The 22,396-nt window shown below is 26.6% G+C and overlaps 2 protein-coding genes across 3 annotated transcripts in view; one reads left to right on the top strand and one right to left on the bottom strand.

The window, feature by feature from the left end:
• LOC107453590 (uncharacterized) overlaps window positions 1–22,396 on the top strand; it is an 87,372-nt gene that overhangs the window by 18,666 nt on the left and 46,310 nt on the right. The gene's annotated exons all lie outside the window — the stretch shown is intronic.
• The window catches only part of LOC107453589 (alpha/beta hydrolase domain-containing protein 17C), a 54,103-nt gene that overhangs the window by 18,884 nt on the left and 12,823 nt on the right, over window positions 1–22,396 (bottom strand). The window lies entirely within an intron of this gene.

The following is a 22,396-nucleotide window of genomic DNA, read 5'->3' as shown; positions in this document are numbered from 1 at the left end:
TGTTATTTTACTTTTGAACCTATTCTACAAATTTTTCTCTCTTTTTATTTCTTAAACTAAAAGTTCGTGATAAATGGTTTTAAATACTATTTATGAGGGATTATTAGAATTAGAAATGGCCCTAATATAGGCTGAAAATAAAAGAGTTAAGTAATAAGAGTTCAACTCATAATTAATCGTTTTTATAATAAACTCATAATTAATTATTTTAAATACTCTTTATCAGAGATCATTAGAATTAGAAATGGCACTAATGTGGGTTGAAAATAAAAGAATTAAGTGATAAGAATTTTAGAAGTTTTTACTATTCTAAATTTACAAATTTACTACAGTTATATAAACATAAGGAATTCTTCCGATTCGGAATCCTTTTATAAAACTTTAAAAAAATTGTTTCAATCAGATATTCTTTTAAAAAATCAGTTTTTTAAAAATTTCCCTTTTTACTTTGGTGCTAACTTTTGTGTTAATCTGTTTCAACAATTAATAATTTATCAAATTTTTACCTACACTGGTGGACAAAATTAAGAGATGGAAGACATTTTCCCAAATATCTCAAAAAACACTGAATATAAATAAATGAAATTTGGTATGGATATAGCTTATTCCATGATAATAAAGTATGCAAAACAAAAATGAAAGTGCCATTCACTGGAAAGACTTATTGCCAATAAATCCAATGTAGTCTGAACTTAAGGATAAAAGATGACAATAGAAGTGAGGCTTATACAGTGTGTGTTGCCTCTAGTATGGTGTATGATCTCCCCTGACAGACAGACAGCATGCACAACGAATATGCATGCTGTTAATAAGGGAGTTAAGGAGGACTTGTGGAAGACCCACCCATTCTTCCACCAGAGCAATTTTGAACTCCAGAATGGTTCCGGGGGCAGGTTGGCGCATCGCAATAGCTCTCTCAAGAGCATCCCAAGCATGTTCAATAGGATTCAGATCAGGGGATTCTGCTGGCCAGTCCATTCGTTGAATATCCTCGCTTTCCAGATACTCATCAACCATGAGAGCCCTATGTGGTTGCGCATTGTCGTCCATAAAAATGAACTCATGCGTCTTTTCAGTTCCACTGAAAAGACGCACATAGGGCTGTAGGACCTCCTGTCTGTACCTCTGGGCATTCACGGAACCATTGTCAAACACATGGAGCGGTGTGCGGGTATCTCGCATGTGCGAATGAATGTGCGAAAATACTTTCCATGTCTTAATTTTGTCCACCGGTGTACTTAAAAAATAGTACTCTCATGCGAGCATAAAGTTTAATAATGTTGACCAAAATCTATACTTAAAAAAGTTAATTCATGATTTACATAGAGTAAATTAGTTTCACTCGTCTAATTTTCTATACAGAATTTCCTGACTATCTAAAAAAATTATTATCAATTAACTTCTTATTCGGAATAACAATGCCGTGTATTTTCAATTTTAAAATCTGGCAACCAAAAGATAAACGCAAAAGCTTCTTATGAAAACTGGCAACACTTTCAGGAATAAAAAATATGTTTTAAAATCTACTTAATTCAGTCATTTTAATTTTTATTTAACTTCTTTAGATGAATTTTTCACATTTTAATGCTCATACAATATTTAAAAATAACTCGAAATATTATTAAAAGAAATTGAATGATTTATTATTATTATTAATAGTATTATTTTTCGTGTACAAAGACTCGTGTTATAAAGTAAATGTAAAGACATTCATGTTTAAAACATTGCATAAAATGATAAAACTTAAAGAAGGCTTAACAATTTTAAGAACGAACATTCTTGAGATCATTTAAAAATGTGTGCCTAAATTGGGTTTTTTAACACTTCAATTAGTTAAAACAATATAATTTATTACTTTTTTCAAATAAATAATTTTGCATTTTTTTAATAGAAATTTTGTCAGGTTACAGATAAAATAAGCATTTTTTTTGAGTAAAATATTTATGAAAGTTTTTTTGCCCAATTTTTCATTTATTTATTAAGTTGCATTAATCTAACCATTTAAATGAAAAAATTTTTAAAGTTTTTTTAAAAAAAATATCAGTCTATTTACTAATTTTACATATGTTTACTACAACTATAACGAAAAAGCAAATACAATCTGAATTATACTTTTTTTTATTATAATTCTACCTTTGAAATTATAAATGCGTTTTCCTTTTAAAATTAACAAAGCAATGGGATTTACACAAAATCTCTTAAAAACTTTAGAAAATGGAGTAAACTGTGAATTTATTAGAAAAGTGTCTAGGAGTAAATATTTTTCAGTAACACCGAGTATAAAAGAAAATAAATTATTTTTAAAACGTCTGACTTAAATGTGATTTCTAACTTTTCCCTAGAAAACGCAAAATAAATTTGCATCCGGTGTTTCCAGGCGTTGATTGCAAATTTACGCTGATATTTCGTGCAAATGAGTAACATCAAACGAGAATATCAAATTGTTACTTAAAATACATGCACAATGAGGGAAAATTCTTAGATTGTGTGTTTATTTATTGATGATGAATTGCAACTTATTGCAAAAAATATTCTACATTTCATGGATCATTATAACCTTAAAATAAAATTACTCTTAGAAATAAAGTGAGGTAAAAATAAATTTTTTTTATTATTTATCCTGCTAAAAAAACACGAAATTTTTGATTAATTTTATCCAGTTAACATTAACATTAAATATATCAAGTGAAAATTACCAATACAAATCCCGCGTGACGAATTTTTTTAGTCAAAAAAGTTCAAAAAACTCAAATTTCCTTGGAATGTTTTAACTTTTTGAAAACAACGAGAAAAGTACCCTGTCAAAAATGTTTTATTTATTGAAAGAGTTTAAATATAATAAAAACAAATCTTGATTTTATGTGGAATAATTAAATAATCCATAAACTTTCGAGATTATATTTTATTCTAGACATTATGAAAAAACTATTTTTGAGTTAAACTCAAAAATGTAAAACCTTCATTAACAACTAAATGCTTGATAAGTAATGCCATTAATCAAAATTAAAAGAAATACATAAAAATATCAGGTCGTATTTTTACTTTATTCATTTTTTAAAAACAGTTAGTTTGAAAAGTAATTCCAGTGAATTTATAAGGAATTCGTAAAGAAGTCCCTAAAATGGATCATATGAACTAATAGATTAATTTAGAAAATAAACTCATCGCAAAGTAAGGTATTTAAAATGTCACTCAAAAGTTACGGGGATATTTTTTGCCTTTAAATACTTTTGCAAATAAAAGAGTGTTAAGAAAAAATTTTAAGCGTACATCAAAAGAATTATATCTATGTCACTCTGGTTTCGGAAATAAATTACAAAAATGAGCATTTTAGCAGCAAAAAAAAGTAATGTTTAATTGTGAATTTAAAACTACGCATAAAAATATATATTTTTGCGATTTACGACGCGAACAAAAAAAAAATTCTAGTCGTAACGTTTATGTACATTCCTTCATAGTTAGCAATTCTAAAACATATTATTTTCACTATTTTTTAAACTATTGTAATGATCTCCTTTGAACTTCATATTCGGAATCCTTTTCAGAAAAGGAAGTTAAAAAAAGATGGGGGTGGGGGGGAGTGATGCATAGTGCGCAAAATAAAAAACGAACTACCCTTAATAACTTTTGATCTGATAGCCGGTTCTTCAGGTTCCAGGACTTAATGATACGAGGAGGTAACCTCAGATATGCTAATTAATTAATTATTAATTAATTAATGCAGCGATATTTTAAGTTTCGAAATCCGTCACAAAAACGCGCTTTCTCTGAATAAACATACCTGCTATATGATAGATTCGGATTTCTAATTAAGGGGGTAGCCGCAATCTAGGAAATATGGTCCCAATAGTTTGTCAGTATAGCCGTTCGAAGTTTGAACCCCTTAATGCTAATTTTACTTTTTGCGTATTTCGCCATATCTAGAGAATTGAAAAATTTTTGCTCACAATTATAAAATTCGTTTATCCAAATCTAATTTCTTGCAAAAAATAAATTTTAATAATGGTTTATTATTTTTTATTTATTTGAATTGAAAGTTATAAATTTTTTTAAATAATTTTAAAGTTTGTAATTTTACATGGCAGAATACAAACTTTGAGCAAAATCAGTTGAATAGCCCCTGAGAAATAGAATTTTACAAAAGTCGTGTATTTATCGATATCCTAAAATATTGTCTGCATTTATAAATTAGCGTATTTGAGATTATCCTCATGAGCCATTAAGATTGAGTCCTAAAACGTGAATATTCAATCATTAGATCAAATGGTAATTCAGAATGGTCCATTTCTTTATTTTGCGTGATGTACGTAAGGACATTAGAAATTTCTAAAAAATTGGAATTGTGATAATGTCATCAATATTTTTATCTCTAATTGAGACCTTAACCAACATATAAGTCATAATTCAAAGCGCTGAATCTTCGCATGAGAAAGAAATTTCCAGTACTTGATTTGCTTGTTTTAAAAAACTGCTTTATTGAATATGAATATATAAATTACATTTAATATTAACAGCTGATAGGAGGAGAAAATGTTTTAATAATTTTAATAATGAGAAAATAGCGATAGTTCATCTAGATTGACCACAACTTTGATTTTTTTTGGAGAAATAAAAGTGGTCATTCTTTTTTTTTATTCTTAAAAAATGTTTTGAATATAAATTTATAAATTGATTCCATTTAATTTTAACAGCTGGTGGGAAAGTAATATTTTAGGAATTTTAATTTTCTGAAAATAGTGATAGTTCATTTAGATTGACCACAATTTTGGATTTTTTCTTAAAAAATTGCGGCCACTAAATTTTTTTATTCTTAAAAAAAATTTTGAGTATGACTTCATAAATTGGTTTCATTGAACTTTAACTTCTGATGAGAGAGAAAATTTGTTAGGAATTTTAATTATGAGAAAATAATGATAGTTCATTTTCATCAAAACACAATACTTTGAATTTTATTTTTTTTTTGAAAATCATGTGACGTAATTTCGACAGTAAAGCATGTTATTTCTCGTGATAAATTTTAAAGCACAACCTTCGCATAGTTTGTACTGATTTCGACATCTCTTGTTATAACGAATGCATTCTAATCTATTTGTGATCTCTAAACTGCATACGTTTTAAACTTCATTTTCAACAAGTCTTCTCAAAATGTATCGTTAAAAAGTCAGATATTTAAATTCAATTTCTCAAGAACTATTCGACCCAATTTTTTTTCAAATTCAATATTTTCCCATACAAAATTACATTCTACATACAAAATTACATTGTAACAATTTTCGTACCTTACAACTACATTTTTTTACTACTAGTTGAAAAATAAATAATAAATAATTGCTAAAATAATTATTTATTATTACATAAAATAACTTAAAAATATTTATTATTTAAAATAGTTATTACTTAAATAAGTAATAAATAATTTTTTCATGGAATTTTCTTTGAATAAACGAAGTTCTTGAGATATTGCGAAATCCGTAAAAAGTAAAATTAACATAAAAATAATAAGGGTTCCAAACTTCCGATTTGACTAAACTATTTGGACTGTACTGCCCAGATTGCGGCTACCTCTATTTTTCAGGAGTCATTAATGATAATCCGTCGAGAAAAAAGATATATTCATTAACTTAAGACTGATTTTATAACTTAAATGATTTCGTTGCTTAAATTATCGCCTGCACTAACTAATTCGCATATTTGAGGTCACCCCCTACAACCATTAAGATTGAGTTCTGGTACGTGAATAACCATCATTAGATCAAAGGCTATTTAAAATGCTTCAGGCTCTTTTGCTTCTCCATTTTTTAAAGCACAGTACATTTAAATAAGTTATAATAGGAACACGGAAGCTAATTTACTTATAAAATGCCTTTGAAATTGGGGTTATTTTACTACAGTATTTTGAAATTTCCAAAAACATGTCTTAATTAGTAAATCATGAAGTTTGTAATGCGTGTTTTATTTTCAGTTTCACCAAAAGTGCTACCTTTTTCTTAAAAAACTTTGTAAATATTTTTTGCAAATTGAATCCTAATCTTTGACAAACTGCCTGGGCTTTTACAAAATTATTTTGATATTTCTTATTCAATACATTTTTATTTTTATCCACCATCCATCTCAAGATTTAAAAAAAAAATTAATTAAAAGAAAGGAACCACCTTACCGAAAGTTTTGCTGTCCTTCTTTGACGTCACAGCAGAGCGTGAATTTTTCTTTTTTTTCTCCAGTCTTTCCTTTTTAATTCGATTCTTTAAGGAATTCAAAATTCTTTACTTCAGATAACAAATTAGTTTTTCAACGTAGTGCATCTAAAAGCATAACAACTACCACCACTTGCAAAAAAATTCTCTACCATCGAAAACAAATCATTATAATAAAAAAAATAAGTCAAAAGAATGGTGTAAAAAATTGAAATCAAAATAAGTGAATCTTCTATCGAAAATTTAAATAATCTCTGAAAATACTGCCACCCCATACTACCATTGTTAAAATGAAACTCGGTCAAGAATAAAGTCAATATATAAATATTTTATTTCTGATTGTAGTTTTTCTTCCAGTCCACAGAAATTAACAACTTAAATTTAATTAATAATGAAAGCAATACAACTTCTTAGAAGTAAGAGAGTTGTTAACAGCAAGATATTCGTATTATATTTTATTTCAATCTGCAAAGAAGTATAACATTTTGCATTTAAGGACCTTCAAAGAAGCATAAAAATGATACTACTATAAGCTTTTACATTACATTGGAATTAGTGTTTCATGTTAATTGGGATAAGATGATAATCTATTTATTTTAGTTTAGATTAGCATTTATTTTCATAGCATGGAAATTAATAATTTTAACAGATAAACCAACTAATACTAAAAACCTTTACCGCAGGAATATTTATAATTTTTTTCTGTCAATATAAAGCATGAAGCAGTTTTTGTCAAGACATTATATTCAAAGTATCATAAAAAGAATACAAGTGAAAAACAAAATAAAATGGATTTTGAGAGTGAAAAAAAAATTATTTCACTTTCTGATTTAAAGTGATATCGATTCCTTTCAATCCATTATCTCTTAAATTCATGTTTTGTAAGCACTATGCATTAGGTATCAATTTCCAACTTTATTACTTCGTATTTGTTTGAAATGCGTTTGAAACTGATATATTTTTTTTTAAATAAAATATTTTTTATTGTTGATAGTCTAAAAGCGGAATTATAATTCGTTATTTCTTATTTTTAATTTTCGTCAAAATGTGTTGCATTTTCGGAATAATGTATCAAATTCTATTTAAAGCATCCATCATAACTGTATTGCATAGCATTGTCACACAATTATCTACATGCAAATAAATGTGTCATCCAAGAATAATATTTGTTTTTTTTTTTATTTACAAGTAATTCAATGTTAGTTATTGCACGGTTTTGCAAGCTATAGTTAAATGTTTAATCAAAACGTACCCACATGTAACAAATTCAACTTATTAATAATATTATCGAACGTAAGAGCAAAGTACTCATAACAAACCCATATATATCCACATAGCCTATGTACTACATAGAAATTATTACAATGTACTAACTTTTCCATGGGACTTAATATATAATATTTAGCAATCATTTCCTAAGAATACGTGATTGCCAATGTTTTAATGAATAGACTATAAACTGTAGAAATAAATTTTTATGTGCTATTATAAAGCCGTTTATTTCGCAGAAAAATATTGTTATTTAAAAACGGACGCTTGTTTTTCAAACTTAAAAAAATTGTTACTTTAGCTAAAAAAAAAAAAAAAAAAAAAAAAAATGAAAAGAAAGAAAGAAAACTGTATAAATTAACAATTTCAGAATGTGGTCTGCACGAGCCGACCGTTTACTGTTATTTAAAAGTCTGTTAAAAGAAAAATACTGTTATTTAAAAGTCTAAAACGTTTTATTTCACAGAAAAATACTGTTATTTAAAAGTATAAAACCGTTTATTTCACACAAAAATACTGTTATTTAAAAACAAACACTTGTTTTTTAAACTTAAAAGAATTGTTACTTTAGCTTAAAAAAAAAGAAAAGAAAAGAGAAAAGAAGTAAAACTCTATAAAATAACTATGTCAGAATGTGATCGGCACGAGCCGAGAGCAGAATTAGCATGTCTAGTCAACCCCTGATATTCGAAGCCGGGTCACCTCATTAGAATGTTACCGATTTACTGTCTGGTTACGAAGAACTGTTAGCGTTTTGCTAAGTAGAAAACTATTAAACTCTCTTTAACTTAAAGATTTTGTTTATAGAGCTCATATTTATGTGTAAAAACGTTTGAAATAGTGTCCTTACCCCAGACAGATAATAATCAAGCAGAGTATCAATTTAACAATAAAGTCAAATGGCAGTTTTATTTATTTGACGTTCATTCAAATCCATAAAATAGTTGCTGAAAAGTAAGAGTAGGTATAGAAAGTAATCGTAAAATGATTTGAAAAAGGCAAAGCTGTCTTACGGTAAACAAAACTGCATTGCAAAAACTAGAATAACTGACAGTTTTAATCTGTTTAGGATTAGGGTGAAAAACAGAGAAAGACTGTTTAATGAAAAATAGCTTTAAACCGTCAAATATATGGGGAACGACAAAGTCTGTTAAAAAACGGGCATTTTTGCAGCTTGAGGGTAACTATTAAAAACAGACAAAGTTTGTATTTATCTTTAAACAGTTTCTTCTGCTAAAAATAAACTTTTTTCTAAGTAGAATTTTCATTAAATTTTTGCAGTGTATGTGCATCTAATTAATACTATTTTAAATAATAAATATTTTGTCTTTATCTGAATTTCTGAATTAAAAATTATAAACTTATTGAAAATTCGCAACAGATTATTATAAAGAATGACGCAATGTAGTTGTTAAAATTCAAATGATAAATTTTCGAACAAAATTCAAAGATTACTTTTTATTAACTGGATTATACTATAATCAACTTTGAGAAAAATGCTTGTTAAAAATATTTGGTTTTTTAAATCATCCTATCGTGATACGAAAAACAATAATTAATAGATAAGAAAGAGCAGAGAAATTTGGATTAATATAAGTATTTTGACATCAAGGAAAATATAATGGTTTTTGTCTGTTGTATTTCTTCTATCTTGCAGCACGAAAAACAATCTTTGCATTTTTATGCTTTAACATTCATTTTAATTTTTTTTATAGAAAATAATTAAAAACTTTAAGATTAAATTGTTTTCTAAAGAATTAGAATTTTTACGTAAAAAGAATTCGCAAACTTAATTAAAATAAGCCTACTCAAATTGAAATTGAAAATAAGAATAAAATTAAGCATTATTGAAATTCAAACTTAATATTATGTGACGGACTTTCAATTTATTAGAGATATCTAATACTTCTAATACAGTAAACTTAGGTCCAATAAATTTTCGTTAAGTTTACAAGTAATATATAATAAATGTGTCAATACCTTTAAATTTAAAAACTTAAAGAGAAAAAAAAAAGTTTTTTTAAAAAATATAAACGTTTCTACATATAAAAATTTTCAAACAAAGCATTTTTAAGCATTTGAAGGCATGGATTTTTATTTATTTATTTGTAGATATAGAGTGTTATCAGATGCATTTATGGCACAAAATTCAGGATTCAGAAAATATAACAAGTCAGCAAATATTAAGATTCTAGGGACATAGAATTTTCAAAAGCTTAACGTCACATTTTCAAGGAATCAAATAAAGCTGAAATATCTTAAGGAGAAAAACAGTACTTTAAATGCCATGTAGTAAAATTTTTTTCCAAATTTTAGATGTTTTAGTTAAATTTCAATGTATAAGAACGCAAAAACGTCCAATTTTGACACAGAATTTGGACTTCATACAAAATTTTGCACTAATACGCCATAGAAAAAATTAAAGTCAATGTTAAATGCTAACTAATATGTTAGATTCATAAAAATATTAAAAAGTAACATTATATACATGAGATATTCCATGAAAATTTTGCATTTATTTCACAAAATTAGAAAAACAATTTTTTAGCATTTGTCTTTTAGAAAAAATTAGCATATATTTTACCTCCTGACAGAAAAACATAACTCCGAATTAATATTTTACCCTGAATTGAGATGTACTTTATGACACGAAATTTAAAACGCATATGAAGCAAATTATATAAACTCACACAATTTAAACAGCATACTTTTGTGAAAAAGAAGTGGGAAGACTAGAAAGTGGGATAAATACTAAAAACATAAAAATTCATTTTATCAACAGTCTGAAAATAGAAAATAGTGTAAAGTATCTGCTACATATTTCCTTAAAAATATATTTTTAATGTCTCAAATCTAACATAAAAAAATACACCTTTTAATTAAAAAATTCTTTTCGTGATTTTTATTTTAAAGACAGCTAGGAATTTTTGTCCTACTGATATGATTTTTATTATTTTTTTTAAATTTCAAAATTTGTTAATACAATCTAGGTTGTAGTTTTTTTTTAAATTTTTATTACATAAAAGGAGAGTTTACAATAATTATAAAAACACTTTTGAGTTTAAACGTTAAACTCTACGTAATTTTTTCTCAATTTGATACCATTAATGTTTGTGATGCTCTGATATTTCAGTTAAAAGATAAATGAAAAATAAAATTAAGAGTAAAAACATAAAAAAGGACAAGATTTGTTAAGAAAAAAAAGATACGAATTCAGAAAACAACTGAATACGTGATAAGCACAAGAATGCAGAAGGGCTCATTTTTGAAATTTATAAATTTTATGTAAGTGTGAAAATTTTGCAATGAGAAACAGATTTAGTTTGACAAATCGAACTTTACAAAAATTGAAAATGAAGAAAAATAAAGAGCAAAATTTGCTCACTCTTGTCTCTAAGAATTTTATGAATGCAAAATTTTCATTTTCTTTATTTTCGTTTTAAAACGTATTTGCTTGAAAATCCTATCAAATATTTCAATGGATCTTTTATTTACTAAATGCATTTGTATTTTGAAAGAAAAATTTTGTCACTTTTATTTTTAGTCATTTTTTTACCACTTTTAACAATGAGTTTATTTGTACAATTTAAAAAGCTGAACTTTCAACGCTATGGGATCGATGTCGGTAAATTGCTGTTTTTCTAAAAGGTGATAAAGTGCTTTTCATTATGCTTAATTTTTTTTTTATTTAAAGTTTCTAAGAAGCAGTAATATAGTTTCTACTAGTACACCAACAAATGCTTTAAATGTTTTTCTCCTAAAACGTGTTTGCTTTTCCCTTGTAAAACACATTTGATCCAAATACTTAATAAAAAGAAAGTATCACTTATAATTTAGAGTTCTTTTCTAAAGCTTCTCAAACAAATCGCAGGAATCTCAGTAACAGTAAATGCTTTGAAGTTGATTACAATGTGGATTAATTTGGAGAAGTTATCGACAAAGGAATTTATTTTAAAAGCACTTTCTTATTTACCTTAACTAATGAAATCGTGTAATTCTGTTTTAATTAAGTTCCTTAATGAATATTTATAAATTTTATTCCCATAATTTTTTCAATAATGTTGTTTGGTAAAGCTAATTTTTATTAAAAAACATTTCTTGAAAAGCATACGAAATATCAGAAAAAGAGTTCAAATGATTTAAGTATTAAAAATGTTAACACACTTTACGTTATTATTCTAATAGTTTAATGATATATATTCTTCAATTTTAATCATTTATATTCAATTATTCTTATTTTAATTTTAAATTTTAATATTTTAATCATGTAAAAATAACTGCTTTTAATATATATTTATTTCATGTATAATTTTTTTTCACCTTAAAAGCAGGATAAATTCAGTGATAAATATAAAAATAAAAATGAAACTTTTGATTAATAATGAAATATCAATTTTAGTTTTCGAAAAGAGCCAATTTTACTGTAACTTTTTAGATTGGAAAGTCAGAAACAAAAATTTTGTTTTAGCTTTATATAAAAAGATTATATTAAGGTAAAAATGATTGCTAGAATCAATTATTACAGAAATCAGATCAGAGATATATCAATTATTACAGAAAAAATTATCAGCTCTTTTCTTCCTGGATTTTTATAGAATATTTTTTTTAATAATTTTCTTCTTCACTTCCTTTCATTATTCTATTATGAATTTATTTTCTATCATTTATTTTCAAGGTTCATGACCGATTTGCTTCCTAAAAAGTCTTATATTAGATCTTAGCTACATTGATTAGGTCAAGAGATTTTACTTTTTTTTCTCTGGGTACAAAATTTTTTACTTATTTTCAGGGTTCATGAACTGCATTTGTCGATTTGTTTCCCCTAAAAGTTCGCTAAAAGTTAGATGGAGTTTGTCCCATTGTTTAGGTCAAAATATTTTTTTCGTTTTTTCGCTGAGTCCAAAATTTTTATTAATTTTCTAGGTTTATGAGCCGCATTTGCCGATTTGTCTCCCCAAAAAGTATTTCATTAGATCTACTTTTTCCAATTGTTTAGGGTAACAGTTCTTTTCCATTGCTTCACTGAATCCAAAATTTTTCTTTAATGCACAAATATTTATAAATAATTATTGTACCACTTTTCTTTTTAAGAAATTATTTTTTATATCACATATTTTCAACTACAATGTTTATATATTCAGCTGTAGCACAAAATCATGCAAATTTGCTGTCCTTCTAATTCAGTTCGACCAATTATTGTAGAAATTAAACCTTTACATGTGAACTATGGCTCCTTATCCTGATAACATGCATAGCTCAATTCAACCCTTTTTCAACTCGACACACAAACTAATGTAAAAAATTCGATCTAATGACAAAATTTTTGGGGAAACAAATCGTCAAATGCTGTTCATTAACCTGGAAAACCTTTCACGGTTAACCCGATAGTTAATGAATTCTAACCCATGATCTGTATCCAACTGGTCTTATTTTACATTTACTACTCAGGTAGTCGAGGACAGCCAGCCACCGTCGTTATTCCAACATGTATTGCTTCATCGAGACGCAAGCGCTCGATTCACCGCGCTATCTAGCAATAATAAATTATAACCAGAAAAAAAATGAATATTTTTATATAATTCTGCAAACTCTAGAACGAATATTTTTGTCTCGGGCTTTTAATTCGGAAATTTGCATAGCGATTTTTTTTTAAATATTTCGTTAAAATAAAACAGCATTAAGCCTTTACTACTACTATTTACAAATTTTATAAATCATAATTATTTGGACAACAAAAGTAATCTCTGGGGACCTTAGTGCAAAGCTGTTTTAAAATTTCTACTAAAAGCCACAAATCATCTACTTATATTTTTACCCATTTTTTGGTGCAAGGTTATAAGATTCTTATGACTTTCAAAGGTAGTCCAAATGAAAAAATTCATTAAATACAAATTTGGTGACTAAGGTGACTTTAATTGTGCAGTTTAAAAAAAACCATATTTCTGCAGCATTTGGTTTCCAAAGATTTTTCCTAACCGAAGAAATTAATATCTTCCAAAATAATTTTGCTATATATTGTGTTAAAAATATTTGATTTCAAATTTTACCCAAGTTACTGAATTTTTTATAAATATTTCAAAATTCAATATTTTTCTTATTATGATAATATTAGTATAGGATATGGCAATACTGCATTTAAGTATTTTTTTAAGCTGACACATATTTTAATGGAAGGGAAGAAATCTTCATTAGTTACTAAAATAATATGTCATAGAAATTTAAAAATTTTAAATAGTTGTTTGATCTTTTTCTTTTCAAAGAGGTTGAGGAATAAATTTTATTCTAATTTATGCTAATTGTTTGTGTTTAGCTGCAAGAAAGATATCAGACGTGATTAACAACAGACTTTTAAACCTACATAAATTTAAAAGTCAATTAGATTGAAAACTCTTCAAAGTATTATAAACTTTTTGAATAAGGCTATTTTGAAATAGTTGTTTTATCTTTAAAAAAATTAAAACATAGCTTTTCATAAAAAATGGATTTTAGAAAAAAAGGCATTCACGAATCATGCAAAAAATTAAGATTGGGTCTCAAAGATAATTTTATTTTAATAATTATTTTAAAAATGAAATTAATTTCATGAGGAAAAATACGAAATTTGAGCGAAAACGGACAAATAGTTCACGAGAAATCAAATTTTTAAGATGTCAAAAATTTGAAATTCAGTTTCTCATGAACTATTTGACCAATTTCATTTAAATTTAATATTTTTCCTTCTTTAAAATGAGGGAAAAGAAATTTTGTAATCATAAAGTGAACTCAACATTTTTTGTAATTCTTTAGTGAAATAATAAAAAAATTTTTTTAATAAATGTTACAAATAGTTTTTTACATGGAATTATCTACAAATAAACGTGTCTGCATAAAAAATCTTAAATTCGTTTAAAATGTCTTCGAGATATGGCGAGGTATATAAGAGAGTAAAATTAACATCAAAGTGTCCAAACTTTTGAACTCCTTACTGGCTAAACTATTTGGATAGTAATTCCCATATTGTAGCTACTACTATGTCTGGTGATCAGTAATTATAAACTGAAGGAAAAAAATATTTTTATTACCACTAAATCTATATAAAAATACTGCATTTTAACATAATACAAAATATTTATATTATTGCTATTTATGTTGTATTATTACTTTTAAAACAATTTGTTAATTAATGTCATAAATGAACAGAACCACTTATGGCATTTTATTGTTTAAAAAAATCCTTTCAATTTTAAAACTAAATAAGTAATTTAACTTATAAACTATAGTTAATGAATTAGCTTTTTTATCGTGTCATTTTTGATCTTGGTTAAAGAAAATAACAGCATTGCATTTATTACACAAATGTAAATTAGTGTTTTCTGTTTTATATCAATATGTAATTAATGTATATTAATGAATAATCAATAAAGGTAGTTGCTAGCGTATAGAGTAAATCCAAGCTTTTAAGAATATTTTTTAATTCGATTTATAGATTATACTTTTTTTATGTTCAAACTGAACCTAACCTATAGTAAACTATAATTCTAACTAAAAACTGTAATTCTTATGCATAAATTTAATATTTTGACATTGATTAATTTAATATTTTGACATTACCATTAATTTAATATTTTGACATTGGTATATTTTTGTACGTATTTTAAAAAGGAAATATTTTGTGTAATTATGTTCTACTTCGCTCTTGTTGATGTTTATGATGAATAAAGACTGCCATGTTTTAATATCCCAAAATTCGGAATTCATCAAAAATATACTTCAAATACGTTTTCCATTTAACTAGTATTAATGATAAATAAAAAATTAACATTATTTTAGCTTTTATGTTCTCAAAGATAGTAATACAGATTTAACAGTGAAAAGTATAATTTCTACATAGAAGAATATCGGTTCTTTAATGGATACAATTCATTTATAGAAAAAAATGCAAATTTTGTGATGTAAAATATGCAATTTATGGTGGAAAGTATCCATTTTAAAATTGAAAATTATCTTTTAATATTGTAAGTATCTTTATTAAAGATATTAACTTTTTTTAATTGAAAGTTCTGCTTTAAACTTTTTTACAGTCCTTTTTATAGTATAACATTTTTAAAATTAGAAAGTATCCAATTTATATCATAACTCAATTTTTGTGAAATTTAAAACAATATTCGTTTTGAAATGGAAAATATTCATTTCATAACAAAAAGGCATATTTCATGATAGAAAATGTCCAGTTTATTGTGAAAAATATCTGTTTTATAAGGAAAATTATCCTTTTTCAGTCTGAAAATTTTAGTTTTTAAAAACGGTTGCATAAATTTCCGAGTTGAAAGTATATTCGCTTTATAATATTAAGATTTCCCCATATACTGCATGTTATTGGATTTAAATATGCGTTTTATTGTGTTTAATGTTTAATTCGTAATCGATAAAAAAATTGCTATTGTTTCCGGCTTACATCGTATATTGAATATTAAAATATTTTTTTAAATCGAGGAAATTTAACTTCATTGAAAAAGGATCTTTTTTGCACAAGAAATTTGTAACGAGTGTAGGCAGTTACTACCTTTATTTTATTCTCGTTTCCTTTTGTAAAGCATTTTTTTTATAAATATTTTATTAACGATTTTCCGCTTTTTTTTCTGTTAAACTGAATTGAACTATTAAGATTTTTAATTTTTCTAGGTTGCATAATAAAAATTACTTTCACGATGTGTGCTCATATAGTAAAGTATTAGAAGGTGCTTAAAGAATTTTTTTTCTTTTTTTTTTGCATTATTAAGAAAATTGTCTGTCTAATGCTTATAATATTGTTTACAACGATATATAAGGAAAAAGAATGGTTAATAAGAATGCTTAACAATATTTAAACATGAGCTTTTCTCGAAATCATTAATCGAGATTGCCTTTGAATTCACTTAGATTTAAAGCATGTAATATTAAATACTGATGGACAATAAAGCATTTAAAGTGTCCCGGATTAAATGATATAGAAAGATGGCGTCATCATTTTGCATTATTTTGGTAAAATTAAATACAGCACTTAAACTTGTGGACGATTCGAACAGATAAGGTGCATTTTGACTGAGCACTCAAATTCACTCCCATTGTTTCATTCTGAAGTGCTTTTATGAAAGTCTGCGTCGTAATTTCCATCGAGAATTCTGAAATGCCCTTTAGTTGTTTGGAGATTCTGCTTTTGCCAAGACAAGTTAAGAGTCTGACTAATTGATAGTTTCCTTCGACTTCTGACGGGAGTGTGGTCGGTACTTAAAGATGTCTTTGCTGGTGGCAGTTTAAGATGATTTGATGGGTTTGCGACAATGGAATGTTTAAGGATCTTACTGCGAAATTATTTGAATTTACAGAATTTTACTAAGGCGTTCTTTCGATTTCAGAAATTTTAAAAAAATTATTTCTTTATGAACCTAATTTTTTAAATTTCTTTACAAATGCATTCAGTTTCCCAGTTGAATATTAATATTTTTAGATATTAATACAGAAAACTTAACAATAATTCATGCTTAAATTAAAATTAACAAAAAAATTCATATGTAAAGTTTCTTCAACATTTTTAAAGTATTCCTATTTTTCACTTTTTTTGCTTACAGTTACAAAAATTGAAACCACCGTAATTTAAATTTTTGCTTCAAAATTGAATTTAACTTTTTTACATATGTGGATAGTTGACAGACTGTAAACAAAAGCAAGCTTCCTTAAGCCGGAAGAAATTAAAAAAACTTCCGGTGTATCCCTCCGCTTATGCTTACGAGACAATGTGTGAGTAGGCTTAATATTCTTGGAAGTTTTTTTATTGTAATTTAAGCCTAAATAAAACGTAATTTTTCCATTCATAAGAGTTTTCTTTAATTTATAACTTCTAACAGATAGTGAGCCTACCACAAATTTAAGAAAATTAAAATAACAACTTAAATAAAGTACAAGGTTTGCCATGCTTTGAGTGCTATTGCTTATTTGCCTATATTTGTGTAAAATAGCTCCTCTTGTTATTTTGGGGTAGCATCATACCGAGCTTGCAAAGTCTTCTGAATTCTTTAGTTGTTTGTTTCGTTGTAAGCAAAATTAAAAGAAAACGTTTTATTGAAAGCACTACAAGTATAATAGCATTAGATGGTATGCTTTTTCAAGCTTAGGCGTAAAAGCAAATAGGAAGCAAGAACCCCGAAGTCTTCAAACTAATTTTAATCCCCCATCGCCACCTGTGATCAGGTTTACACTGTTAAGTATCCAAGTATTTGTGACTTTTTTCTGGCAAACTAATATTAATTTAAAAAGAACAGATCACCCGAAGTTCTCTTTAAGAAAACTACTCTTCAGCATTTACAATTACATCTTCGGTGTTAATGCCGCTTTCGATGCCAAGTTCTTGTATTCGTCGAAAATTCGATAAACCTTTATTCAGAATCTGTTTATTTGAAATTCGTATTCATTAAATTAAAACGTTGGTATGTAATACTATGAAAGTGTGTTTAAAATTGGCAGAGAATTAATAAGACAAAAGATGCTACTTGTTGTTCTTGTAGAATGGTGAATGTTTAAACAAAATTTAAATATAAATAAACACTGTTCTAAGTTTTCGCTTTAACAAATGATAAAAGATAAGTAAAATTGCTTACTCATTTGCTTAAAATCAATATTAGGTAATTTCGTTTTCATTTCATGTAATGATATGTTTGTTCCACAAAGCAGAAAGATTTTTATTGCAAAATAATCATAGGAGGACTTATAAGGATATAAAAATTAATGTAATGCTTAATTTATGATGGTAGATTTTTTCTTTACATGTAAGCATTATTTTTATACCCTCCTTGGTTTTTTTTAACAGAAATCAGTAACACATTTTAAGATATCAAGAAAAATTATACTTCTGAGGGTACTGAATGGGAGGTTGATCATTCTCAGCTTCAGATCAAAATTAAGATCTGTTGATGAATGAATGGAAGTATGAATGAATACGCCCTATAAAGTTGTTGTGAGATATGTGTGGCTGCAGTTATATTTTCGGCCATAGATGGAGCCACTGAAAAACAAAAAAGCGCACCCTTTGCCTTAAATTTGCTTGTTTCCTTCAAGCAGGCTTGCTGATATTTTTAAGTAACATTAGAAACAACAACGAAATATCACGATGATTTTAAGAACTGCGGTTTTTGCATTCAAGCACTACTAGCTACAAGTACTATACAAAATTAGCACCGAACGCTTTTTCAAATACGAATCAAAACTAATTGAAAAAATTCCATCAAGTACAATACAAAATTAGTATCGAACAACATCTTATATAATATGGTACAAAATTAATGTCCCGTACGACACAAAATTAGTACTAATAGGAGTATTAAGTAGGATTAAAAATTGAAACAGTATTATGGATAATGTAAGTACGGAGCTGTAAGCTATGTAAGGTGGTAAAAATTTACAAAGCTGTATTCCATTTGAAACATAAACAATTATTATAACACATTAAACAAGACCAATAAATTCCTTCCAATAATTGTGCATTTTTTATGAATGTTTTAATTTTTTTAATAGCTTGATAGGATCAGGGAAGTTATAAGGAAAAGAATATGATGTTAACCTACAAATATTTAAGTTTAATTGAGTGTCACGATTCGTATAGATCAAAAAAGGAACCTAAAAGTTTTTCTTATTTACTGTCCTAGGTACATTTTATACGGGTACAAATCTAATTTGATCCAGAATTTTCAAAGTATGCTAACAGCTTTTTCCGAAAACTGTGAATCCAAAGATCTTTTACTTCGGTGTTTGAAGGAATTATTAAATGCCCTCAAAATTATGATGACTTCCCTTGACATTGTTTTGACCTTGAATTTGAAATGAAATGTTTCCTTGAACTTATAATAAGGGCAAAAGTTTTTTTCCAATACACGCGTAGCCAGAAATTTGATATTTAAACGATAACTTGTAGACACATTATAACATTTTGCTGAATGTAGCAATAACATACTAATAAAGGGATATGCTATGATAAATAAAGGATACGTAACTCAAAGTTGGGCTACTGTTCAATTGATAATAGTATGGCAATTAGATAACCTCTGATCAAATTATCTGCACTGTTAATGAGTAACATTTGAATTTTCTCGTGAGATTCGTTATGAAGCAACTATATTTGCGATGTGTTGTTTTCTGATTAAGAAGATGCTCTATCAGAACTTTGAGCTTTGGGATTTCTAGAAAGAATTTTGCTTATGAAGTGAAAGGAGTTGAAAAACCCTATATCGTTTATGTTTGAGAACTTTGATATCGTGTCTAAGATGCTTTTTGCTTACTTTTAGCTTTTATTTTTAACAACATTCTAGATTGAGATAAAAAAAGAAATCTAATCAATAGATATGTCTACTATCTTTAGCGAAGAAATGGGAAAAAAGAGAAACAAAATTTCAAAATTTTGAAACTATTGCAACATTACATTATCAACAATAACTGACTAATAGTAGCTGAACCCTTGAATATGTTAAATATGATGCTAAGAACATATCTTCAAGAAATTAAACAAGCTCTAAATTTTAACTGTCGCTACTTTAAGATTCAAATTTATCAATTTTCTAGCAAAGAATGAATTGCGAACTGTAATTTAAACGTAGATAAAATATCACAATTAATAATTATTTGATATATTTTAAATATCATTGTAAGATTGATAATTATTAAAAACTATCGAAAAAAAGATGTCTGAAAGGAAAACAAAAATAGGAAGTTGAAAAGTGCCTACATTTTAATTAATCAAAGAAAAGTCAAATCAATTTAATCAAAGAAATATCTTTCTTTGTTATAACGAAACCACTAACAAAATTAAAAATTTGGCTTTAAAAGTAAATTAATTCGAGAAATAAATTTTGATTGAAGGTTGAAGCTTATTAGAAATTTTCCCATATTATTTTCATAATTTTAAAAATTCAATTGACAAAATCTTTGGGGCTTCATCTTAAAAGACAGTTAAGTCTATATGACGTTCGTGTAATAATTTAATTTAGAAATGATTATTTCATTATAAGAGTAATTTTTGCTCTTTGTTTCAGACACGTTCTTACAAAAAACGAGAGATTTAAAACCCTCAACAGAAAAGTGTTATTTAACAGAATTAGAAATTTTTGAACACGTTTAAACCTGATAAATAATAAATTTGCTTTAATCTAAATACCATATTATTCAATTATCATATGATTATAAAACTTCGAAAAATTATCGTACAAACGAATCATTCTTGAACTGAATTTCTAATATTATGGTTCAACTTTGACGAAGATAGGATTTAATAAATTACGACGGTTATAGCGAAACGGTAAATTTTTGACAAAAACATGATGATTTGCACAATATTATGGTACTAAGAACTAGCATTATTATGGTTTAATATTGAACCACTAGTTCTGTGCAGTGGTCAGAAGTAATCCAATACAAATAAAACTACTGTAGTCGCTACTTTTTTTCATAGTTTGTAGTGTAGTGTGCAACTTTTTTAAAAATTTAGTATAGGGAGTAGTGGGATACTAAAAACAGTAGATTAAAGTGATTCTTTGCTTAGTCTGTAGTTACTACTTTTAACGTCAATTTAGAAAAGAAACATGTTCTAACGCATCTGATTTCTTGATTTTGATGGGTACAAATCTTCGAAGGTCCGTCAGTAAATGCAATGAAAATGACCTTGTGGCTCCAGCTGAGAGTTTACATAAAGTACGTACTTAAAATCACGTGTAACTAGTATTTAAACTAGCCGTAACGAAAAATTAATGACTAATCACTTTGGTCACACTTTTATTTACGAATCCACAGTCGTGAAACATTGATGATTTCAAAGGAAGGGAATGTATTTTCAATGTACTGTATGTAGTACATCGAAATGCATCGATGAATGTATCTACGATTTCTTAGAGGGAACAAAAGAGCTTTAATCAATAAAAAAATTGCAAGTATTTGATAATTTCGCATTTCTTAAATTAAAACTTCGTTATTGAAAAAGGCATGAAAAGTTGAACGTTACATGAACAAATACGAAAAAAAAATGTTTTGGTATAACAAACTGGCTCATGTAAGCATGAATAAATATAACCAATTTCATTTTCAAAACAGTTTTGAGCATAATAGTAAATTAATTTCTCCATTCGTCTCCTTAAAGTAGTCTCCTTGAAGTTCGTCTCCTTAAAGTAGTGAGAAGTTGCATTTCAACAATGCCAAAGTAGTTTGTAGTTAACTACATTTGTAACAAAGCAGTTGTAGTTAACTACATTTGCAATAAAGTTTCAGTTGTAGTAAACTACAAAAATAATGTAGCTTTCCTGACCACTGGTTCTGGGAGTGTTTTTTAACATTAAAATAGTTTTATCACTTTGATAGCATCAAAATTATATAGTATCAATATTTGTAATTTCTTTTGAAATAAAAAAATTGTTGCAAAATGCATGATTTATTTCGTATTTTTAGTAACATACTAGTACCCATTAAGTTACTTTATCTTCCATTAAGTAATAAATGAGATAAAGATTAATGTAACTGTTGAATAATCTCTTGCAAGATTTGCTTAATTTAACCATTACTCATTCCTCTCTTAAATACGTATCTAAACAGAAATCAAAGTTCATTCATTTCATTAATCATTTCGATAAACGTCAAATTTCAATAAAACGGGGATCAGCCTTCAGCATTTTTTTTTAAGTTATAAATTTTGGTGTTCCGATAAGCCTCTTTTGAGTAAAATAGTAGAGTGGACAATATTTGGCACAGTTACGAAACAATTGATTCATTCAGTAGTTTCTTAAAAGTGTTTTGTAATTTCGTTTTGAAGAATTTAGCACGAAAATTTATTTTAACAGCAATCATTTTCTAAACATTTATTTCTCATAATATCTTTATATTCGCAGAAAACGTAAATATTTTATAAAAAAATTTTTGCAATGGTATTTGGTTTAATTAAAATA

This window comes from Parasteatoda tepidariorum, chromosome 1 (assembly GCF_982258835.1).
Source record: "Parasteatoda tepidariorum strain Cologne lab strain chromosome 1, Ptep-v5.0, whole genome shotgun sequence".
Classification (NCBI taxonomy): Eukaryota; Metazoa; Arthropoda; class Arachnida; order Araneae; family Theridiidae; genus Parasteatoda; species Parasteatoda tepidariorum.
This window is presented reverse-complemented; position numbering and strand designations above follow the sequence as displayed.